Genomic DNA, 9,458 nt, shown 5'->3' with positions numbered 1-9,458 from the left:
TGACAGAATTATGTCTATTTTTAATGTAGTGCCACCTGAGAGCCTAAAAATCAAATGTATTCAACAGTGATTCCCAGTCTTATCCCCACGCACAAAGATTTCTCCAGATTTTGACAATGTACTAAATCTGAGATATTCAAAGTCTTCACAAAATGTTATATTGAGTAACATTATTCTAACGTTATTCCACTAATTTTTTTTTCTTTTGCATTTTTGTGTTGGGGTTTTTTTGCAGAAAAACCTCTGTCTTTCTAAGATGCTTTTTGTAAATCAGTAAAACTAACTATCCATCCATCCATCTTCTTCCTCTTTATCCGGGGCCGGGTCGCGGGGGCAGCAGCCTAAGCAGAGAAGCCCAGACCTCCCTTTCCCCAGCCACCTCCTCTAGCTTATCCGGGGGAACACCAAGGTGTTCCCAGTCCAGCCGAGAGATATAATCTCTCCAGCGTGTCCTGGGTCTGCCCCGGGGCCTCCTCCCGGTGGGACATGCCCGGAACACCTTACCCAGGAGGCGCCCAGGAGGCATCCTTGTCAGATGCGCGAACCACCTCAGCTGGCTCCTTTCACTGTGGAAGAGCCCATCCTGGATGGCTGAACTTCTCACCCTATCTCTTAAGGAGAGGCCAGCCACCCTTCGGAGGAAGCTCATTTCCGCTGCTTGTATCCGCAATCTCGTTCTTTCGTCACTATCCACAGCTCGTGGCCATGGGTGAGGGTAGGGATGTAGATCGACCATTAAATTGAGAGCTTCGCTTTTATACTCAGCTCTCTCTTCACCACGACGGACTGGTGCAGCACCAATCCGTCTGTCGATCTCCGGCTCCCTTCTCCCATCACTCGCGAACAAGACCCCGAGATACTTGAACTCCTCGACTTGGGGCAGGAACTCATCCCCGACCCGGAGTGGGCACTCCACCCTTTTCCGGCTGAGAACCATGGCCTCAGATTTGGAGGTGCTGGTCCTCATTCCCGCTGCTTCACACTCGGCTGCGAACCATTCCAGTGCGAGCTGGAGGCCATCACCTGATGAAGCCAACAGAACCACATCATCCACAAAAAGCAGAGACGAGATTCTGAGGCCACCGAAGTGAAAGCCACTTGGCTGCGCCTGGAAATCCTGTCCATAAAAATTATGAACAGAATCGGTGACAAAGGGCAGCCCTGGCGGAGCCCATCACCCACCAGGAACAAGTCCGACTTATTAATGCGAACCAAGCACTTGCAACGGTTGTATAGGGATCAAATGGCCCGTAGTGATGGGCCAGACACCCCATACTCCTGTAGCACCTCCCACAGGACACCACGAGGGACACGGTCCAATGCCTTCTCCAAGTCCACAAAACACATGTAGACTGGTTGGGCAAACTCCCATGCACCCTCAAGTATCCTCGAGAGGATAAAGAGCTGGTCCAATGTTCCGCGACCAGGACGAAAACCACATTAATAATAATAGTAATAATACATTTTATTTATAGGTGCCTTTCAGACCCTCAAGGTCACCTTACAGTAACACGTAAACAATATCATAAAAAACATAAGAAAAATGCATATATAGCAAACATGGTAGATAAAATTTAGACATAAACAGTCATAAAAGTATAAAAGCAAATATAAAAACTGAGCAAGGTAAAAATGCAATTCTAAATAGATGAGTTTTGAGTAGTGATTTAAAAGTGGTGAGACAGTGTGTGGTCCATAGAGCAAGTGGAAGTGCATTCCAAAGTCTTGGGGCAGAACAACTAAAGGCTCTGAGTCCCATGGTAGTCAGGCGAGCAGGTGGAACTGACATAAGGGAAGCTGAGGAAGAGTGGAGTGTACGAAGGGGTGAGTATGTATGGAGAAGATCGGATAGATATGGAGGAGCAAGGTTATGAAGCGCTTTGAAAGTGAGAAGCAGGATCTTGAAATTGACACGGAGGTGAATTGGGAGCCAGTGGAGCTTTTTAAGAACAGGTGTTATATGTTCAGTGGCTCTAGTTCTGGAAATAATATGAGCAGCTGTATTTTTAACCAATTGCAATTCATGGAGGGATTTATGAGGTAGACCATAGAGAAGAGAATTACAGTAATCCAGACGAGATGTGACAAGAGCATTGACAAGTATGGCGGTACTATGTGGTGTGAGGGAGGGACGAAGACGGTTAATATTACGGAGATGAAAGTAGGGAATTGTTCCTCCTGTATTCGAGGTTCGGCTAGCGGACGAACTCTCCTTTCCAGCGCCCTGGCATAGACTTTCCCAGGGAGACTGAGTGTGATCCCCCTGTAGTTGGAACAAACCCTCCGGTCCCCCTTTTTAAAAATGGGGACCTCCACCCCAGTCTGCCAGTCCAGGGGTACTGCCCCTGATCTCCATGCAAAATTGTAGAGGCGTGTCAACCAGCACAGCCCTACAACGTCCAGAGCCTTCAGGAACTCGGGGCGGACCTCATCCACACCAGGGGCTCTGCCACCAAGGAGTTATTTAACAGCCTCAGTGACCTCGCTCCCGGAAATTGGCGGGTCATCCCCCTCATCCTCAGACTCTGCTTCCTTCTCGGTAGACATGTCAGTGGGATTAAGGAAGTCCTCGAAGTATTCCTTCCACTACTCGACCATTTTCTCAGTTGAAGTCAGCAGCGCTCCGCCAGCACTGTACACAGTGCAGGTAGAGCACCGCTTTGCCCTCCTGAGACGCCTGACGGTTTGCGGCAAACCGTAACATTTAACTAGCTAGTTTTACTAACTAGTAATTTTTACTAGTTAAATGTTACATTTAACTAGTTTTATTAACTAGTTAAATGTTACTTTAGCTTTCTCTTTTTAGCATCACTCACTTTTCCAACCTGTGCTGCTTCTGTCCCAACATTTTTAGAGATGGATGGACATTTTATTCTTGCATTTGAACATTTTATACAAGTTTAGAGTGTTTTTGTTTGTTTTTCCTGAAACCTTTTTTGACATTTTTAATTAATAATAAAATCATTTTTGTTTGTTAGCCTATATATTTGAATGCATCTCAGAAATTTGGCTTGGTGGAGAGATTATTTTTCATGTAGAATAAAATTTGAAATTGAGCTAATTTTGCTAAACATACTCTGTCTCTCTTTCTTCGTGACTTTGTTTATGGCACTTGCAGACTGCTCTGCTCACTCGGCTTATGTTCTTATACAGTATTTTTAGAGCTTCTTTTATGTTCTACCATCATTATTCTGGTGACTGTTGGAACATATGATCCACGGCAGATTCTCGTGTTAACAGACAATGAAGCGTTATCTCATCTCTTTTGGCAGAATTTTGCCTCCGGGTTTTCTATGTAAATAAAGTGTGTTATATAAGATATCAGCCATTGTATTTGCCCTAAATGACTTCAGAGGCTGCATTCATCTCATGCCCCCTCTCCTCTCATCTCGCTATACAGTATCTCTGTTTATCTGTTAACCTATTCACTACCCTCCACCCATGATCATATTTTTGTTTTTGTTTTTCACATCTTTACCTTTTGCCCTGTGGTTTCACATCTGGGAAGCAGAACCTTATAATGGGTCTGCCCTTTTGTTTGCATCTGTTTCACTTTGTTCCATCTGGTCATGCGAGCGAGCAGGAGAAGGAGGATGTTGGATGATTTGAACGCTTGCCTGCTGCTCTGTTTTTGTTCAGGCTGCTTTGTGCTTCGCTCTACGGCTCAGAGACACAAAAAGAAAAATCTCCTCCATCTCGAGCAGTTGAGCACAAATGGATGAGCGCAACAGAGGATATTTTCCACATGGGACGTTGTATCTCAGCTGACTTTCAGTCACATTCTGCTTACATCCCTTCCTTATCCCCACTTCTATCAAGAGAGGAATTAGAGAGTATTTTTACGTAGCCTCATCAATCAATGCTACCACAAAACCAGCGTCTGAAGACTTTTTAGCTGTTGTATAAGACTTGTTACACCCGCCCTACTTTGCAGTGTAAAATGTGAGCTCAGGATATTAAAGCTCAAACTGTGTCCACAGCCTGTCAGAAGTCCTTATCTCTAAAAGGAAAGAACCCCAGAGCACCATAAAACAGAATTTCCTAAGCCATGTTTGATCTGCTTAACCTTTTCCGCCTTTTGTTCTTAGGTGGTTTTTATTTGGTCTCGGCACTTAAGAAGTTGACATAAAGGGATGCTGGAAGATGCTGTAGTGCTATACATTCATATCTTTTGAGAAATTCCTTTAAAAAGGCATTTGAATTAGTTTTCTATATGAAGGCTTTATGTTGAAGGTTCACTTCTGCACCGCCACCTACAAGACTGCAATTTGTAAAAGAAGGTTACCCATATGGAAAAGATATACCGTATTTCCCGGACTACAAAGCGCACCTGAATATTAGCCGCACAAGCTAAAATCAGGGGAAAATCCTGTTTTGTACATACATTAGCCGCACCTGACCAAAAGCCGCAGGTGTTTCAATGTTGACTTATCATATGTAAGAGAATATGCACAAAGGGAACTGTCAGGAAAGAGATGGCTGTTTGGAGACATCACTTTTATTAATATTTTGAAAAACAAGTTATGGGTACATATTTGCATAACTTTTTAGGTATATGTACAAGTAGCGGTAATTACAATTACGAAACATGTACTGTGCTTCATAAATGAGTAACAAATGTAGTACATAACAATAACCTACAGCACACCAGAAAATAGATTCGGACTACCTTTTAGACTCAGGTGCAGTGACACGGCTTTAACAAGAAGAAAAGTCAGTCATTCACCACCATCTTCCTGCGCACTAAAACCACCAAAGTCCTCTCCTCCAGTGTCGGATACGAACAGGCTCAGGATGGCTACAGTGGGGCAAAAAAGTATTTAGTCAGCCACCGATTGTGCAAGTTCCCCCACCTAAAATGATGACAGAGGTCAGTAATTTGCACCAGAGGTACACTTCAACTGTGAGAGACAGAATGTGAAAAAAAAAATCCATGAATCCACATGGTAGGATTTGTAAAGAATTTATTCGTAAATCAGGGTGGAAAATAAGTATTTGGTCAATAACAAAAATACAACTCAATACAGTGTAACATAACCTTTGTTGGCAATAACAGAGGTCAAACGTTTACTATAGGTCTTTACCAGGTTTGCACACACAGTAGCTGGTATTTTGGCCCATTCCTCCATGCAGATCTTCTCGAGAGCAGTGATGTTTTGGGGCTGTCGCCGAGCAACACGGACTTTCAACTCCCGCCACAGATTTTCTATGGGGTTGAGGTCTGGAGACTGGCTAGGCCACTCCAGGACTTTCAAATGCTTCTTACGGAGCCACTCCTTTGTTGCCCGGGCGGTGTGTTTTGGATCATTGTCATGTTGGAAGACCCAGCCTCGTTTCATCTTCAAAGTTCTCACTGATGGAAGGAGGTTTTGGCTCAAAATCTCACGATACATGGCCCCATTCATTCTGTCCTTAACACGGATCAGTCGTCCTGTCCCCTTGGCAGAAAAACAGCCCCATAGCATGATGTTTCCACCCCCATGCTTCACAGTAGGTATGGTGTTCTTGGGATGCAACTCAGTATTCTTCTTCCTCCAAACACGACGAGTTGAGTTTATACCAAAAAGTTCTACTTTGGTTTCATCTGACCACATGACATTCTCCCAATCCTCTGCTGTATCATCCATGTGCTCTCTGGCAAACTTCAGACGGGCCTGGACATGCACTGGCTTCAGCAGCGGAACACGTCTGGCACTGCGGGATTTGATTCCCTGCCGTTGTAGTGTGTTACTGATGGTGACCTTTGTTACTTTGGTCCCAGCTCTCTGCAGGTCATTCACCAGGTCCCCCCGTGTGGTTCTGGGATCTTTGCTCACCGTTCTCATGATCATTTTGACCCCACGGGATGAGATCTTGCGTGGAGCCCCAGATCGAGGGAGATTATCAGTGGTCTTGTATGTCTTCCATTTTCTGATGATTGCTCCCACAGTTGATTTTTTTCACACCAAGCTGCTTGCCTATTGTAGATTCACTCTTCCCAGTCTGGTGCAGGTCTACAATACTTTTCCTGGTGTCCTTTGAAAGCTCTGTGGTCTTGGCCATGGCGGAGTTTGGAGTCTGACTGTTTGAGGCTGTGGACAGGTGTCTTTTATACAGATGATGAGTTCAAACAGGTGCCATTCATACAGGTAACGAGTGGGGGACAGAAAAGCTTCTTACAGGAGACGTTACAGGTCTGTGAGAGCCAGAGATTTTCCTTGTTTGAGGTGACCAAATACTTATTTTCCACCCTGATTTACGAATAAATTCTTTACAAATCCTACCATGTGAATTCATGGATTTTTTTTTCACATTCTGTCTCTCACAGTTGAAGTGTACCTCTGGTGCAAATTACTGACCTCTGTCATCATTTTAGGTGGGGGAACTTGCACAATCGGTGGCTGACTAAATACTATTTTGCCCCACTGTACTTTATCTATCGCTTGCTCATTGTTCTTGTACACCTGTATTCCATTCTGTTCTTTTGTCCAGTACATGTTTAGATTATCGCTAGACAACATCTTTATGAGATATTTAGGGCGGAGAGCAATAACCTCAGTTTTGTCTGAATTTAGAAGCAGGAAATTAGAGGAAGTCCAGGACTTTATGTCTTTAAAACATTCTTGCAGTTTAACTAATTGATTTGCATCATCTAGCGTCATGGATAAATAAAGCTGGGTATCGTCTGCATAGCAGATTTCTTTTTATATAGCAAGGGTATTTTATAATTGTATGTATAATGGATAATGTGTTGATGTGATCATGTTGGTTGTAGCTGTTAACTTTATTTGTATTTGGACTTTCAGTGTAGTGTAGTGATTTACACATGTGCCAGGTTTGAGCCCATGAGGAGACACAAATCTCTTCAGGGTTGTGTGAGCTGGTTGCACCGAAAGAAAATATTTATAATGAGAGGCTGGGATAAGCATATTTTTAGGGCATTTGTGCCTAAAAAGTGAGTAAAACAAAGATGGTGAATTAACTAAGCAATTAATCAAGTAATCTTTGGTTGGCATAAAATGATGGATTATGAGGGCAACACAACACTTCCCTTAGAGATTAATCTGGACCAATGTGATTTTTATTTTATTTTAAGTGTCATAGTTACAATGTTGTTCTTTATGTCACTTGAACATTACATAAACGTAATAAACAATGCATCCTTTAGAGGCCTCTATTATGATTTAGAATTTTTAGAATATAACAGTGCTCAATTTTTACACTTGGGGACCATTTGATTCTGAATGTGTGGGGGCCGGGATGGTGTAGAACCCAGCTGCTCTTGCAGTGTTATTTCAGTAGATGGTACAAAACCTGATGAGGTGAAAGAACAAACAGCCCGGCCTGTAATGACTTCAGCTGTATTCTCATCTGTTGCTTGATAAGGCTGTTTACTGCATGAATCATGAACTCACTCTGCTGAAGTATAAAACAATGAACCGAACAAAAATATGGAGGCTGCTGAAATAATATCACACAGTCAAGACCGAAAACATAGGCAAGAAAGACAATAGCCATAAGTGTTCCCTGAATGGGAATCATTACAAATCACAATATTATCACTATGCTGCTGTAAAGACATGCCCTATTCTAGTTTCACCCTTTCCGGTAGCTAATAAATGTAACATCCAATTGGGTCTGGCTCACAGTCTGTGTTTTAGTACATCCCAGAGGAGCTGGACAGGGTTAAGTTCAAGGTTCTGGGAAAACTATGAATTTTTATAAGGTTTGTGTTCTTTAAACACAGGAACAAAGGATAATGTGGGGAGCTACAATTTATTGCAGAAGAGTGAATGCCCAGTCAAATGGTTCAAATCTGCATGGACTAAAAAGTCTGTAAACTGGTTTATAGCCAAGAAAAAAAACCTGCATTATGTTCATTAATGTGCTTGTCCAAACATCTAATCTTCTGTTATTAACCACAGTAGCAGAGAAAAAAAGGAAAATTCTGTGTTCTATGTCATTTTTTTCAAAAATATTATGCATCAAAGGCTCATTCTTTACTTAGGCCTGTTTTTAAGCTAGCTGTTTTCTAGCTGTATTCCTACGGATTTCTACGAATCTGAAGTACTTTAAACCTGCATTCTTTCTAATGGCACACAGGGGGCGCCATTAGACCATAAGAGTCATTGTGAAAATGGACACCAGCTTCATTTCACTGGGATTGCAGACAACACTTTGCTCATGAGTTTATTATTTGAGTCACACGTTTCAAGTCTTATTTTACATTTTGGAATTCATTTGAGTCAGAAAGAAAGAAAAGAACCACAACAGTACCATTGGTACTGTTTCAATGTGAAGTACCCCATGATTTCTCTGTCAATGCTCAGCTCGAGGCTTCAAAGCAGGACTTAATTAAGACCTAAAGATTGGGTCGCTATCAGAAAAGAAAGCTAGTCCAGGTTCCAGATCTTGCAGCTCCTCCTTGGGGATCCTGGGAAATGCCAGGCTGGATGAATTATATTATCTCTTTATCCCACTCGGGATCTACTCCTGGGTCTCCAACTGCATCCTTCCAATCTAAAGAAGCATGAGCTTGACTCTAAACTTAATGTATGAGCTTTTCACCTTGTCTTGAAGGGTGAATCGAGACATCCTAAAGAAGAAACTCATTTCTTGTATTCACACTCTCATTCCTTTAGTTTGCTCCTCAAAGTTCATGAACACAGGGGAGCATTGGAAAGAAGATCAAAGATTTGCCTTTGCCTCTGCTTCCTGTTCAACATTCTACTAGCTTTCCCACATTACCATGAAAGCAAATCTACCTGGAGAATTTCACGCTCCATTCTCACTTGCATTGCACATGCTTTGTAGCTAACCTTTTATTTATTTATTTATTTATTTATTTATATGTTTACTTGCAATTCTTAAGCGTGGTTTTATTTTTGTATTGTTACCTCCCTGTCCTTCATAATCAGCATATTTAGCTGTATCAGAATCAGTATATAATAACACCCCTAATAGTTAGCATGAGTGGGAATGGTTAATACATATTAACAAAAAAATAAATAAATAAAAATATTAGTGACATTTGATATTACATCAGACTTCTATTACCAAAACTAGACAATAAATAAAAAAAGAATTCCCTTTTTTAGCTTTATAGTTTTTCCGTCATTGAATTATGTAACATGCACAAGATCTGGAGTCAGTGCTTGGTTTGGCAGAGAATCACAGGGGAATCCACAGGAGAAACACAGCCTAATCTTTTAAGTAAATCTCATTCTACACAGCTGCCCATCCAAGACAAGCGGGCAAAATCCAGTGGCTTTGATACAGAAGTGCTTGTTTTTCTTTCTACCAGAGACCTTCTAAGAGGTAAACTTTTTAAATCAGAAACACAGGAAACAAACACTGCAAGTGATGAATGAATAGCGGCGTTAAAGTCTGCAAAGCAAGAGGAAAGACATCAACAAGCCCAAAAGCCCAGTGGGAGGGAGGGATGAGAGGGAGAAAATGAGCATTTGAAGCTAAAATGT

General features: G+C 42.1%; 1 protein-coding gene across 2 annotated transcripts in view; it reads right to left on the bottom strand.

The window, feature by feature from the left end:
* htr2aa (5-hydroxytryptamine (serotonin) receptor 2A-a) overlaps positions 1–9,458 on the bottom strand; it is a 112,737-nt gene that overhangs the window by 91,764 nt on the left and 11,515 nt on the right. The gene's annotated exons all lie outside the window — the stretch shown is intronic.

This window comes from Aulonocara stuartgranti (assembly GCF_965226115.1).
Source record: "Aulonocara stuartgranti genome assembly, chromosome: 16".
Classification (NCBI taxonomy): Eukaryota; Metazoa; Chordata; class Actinopteri; order Cichliformes; family Cichlidae; genus Aulonocara; species Aulonocara stuartgranti.
The sequence above is the reverse complement of the archived record's forward strand: the minus strand, read 5'-3'. Positions and strand labels throughout refer to the sequence as shown.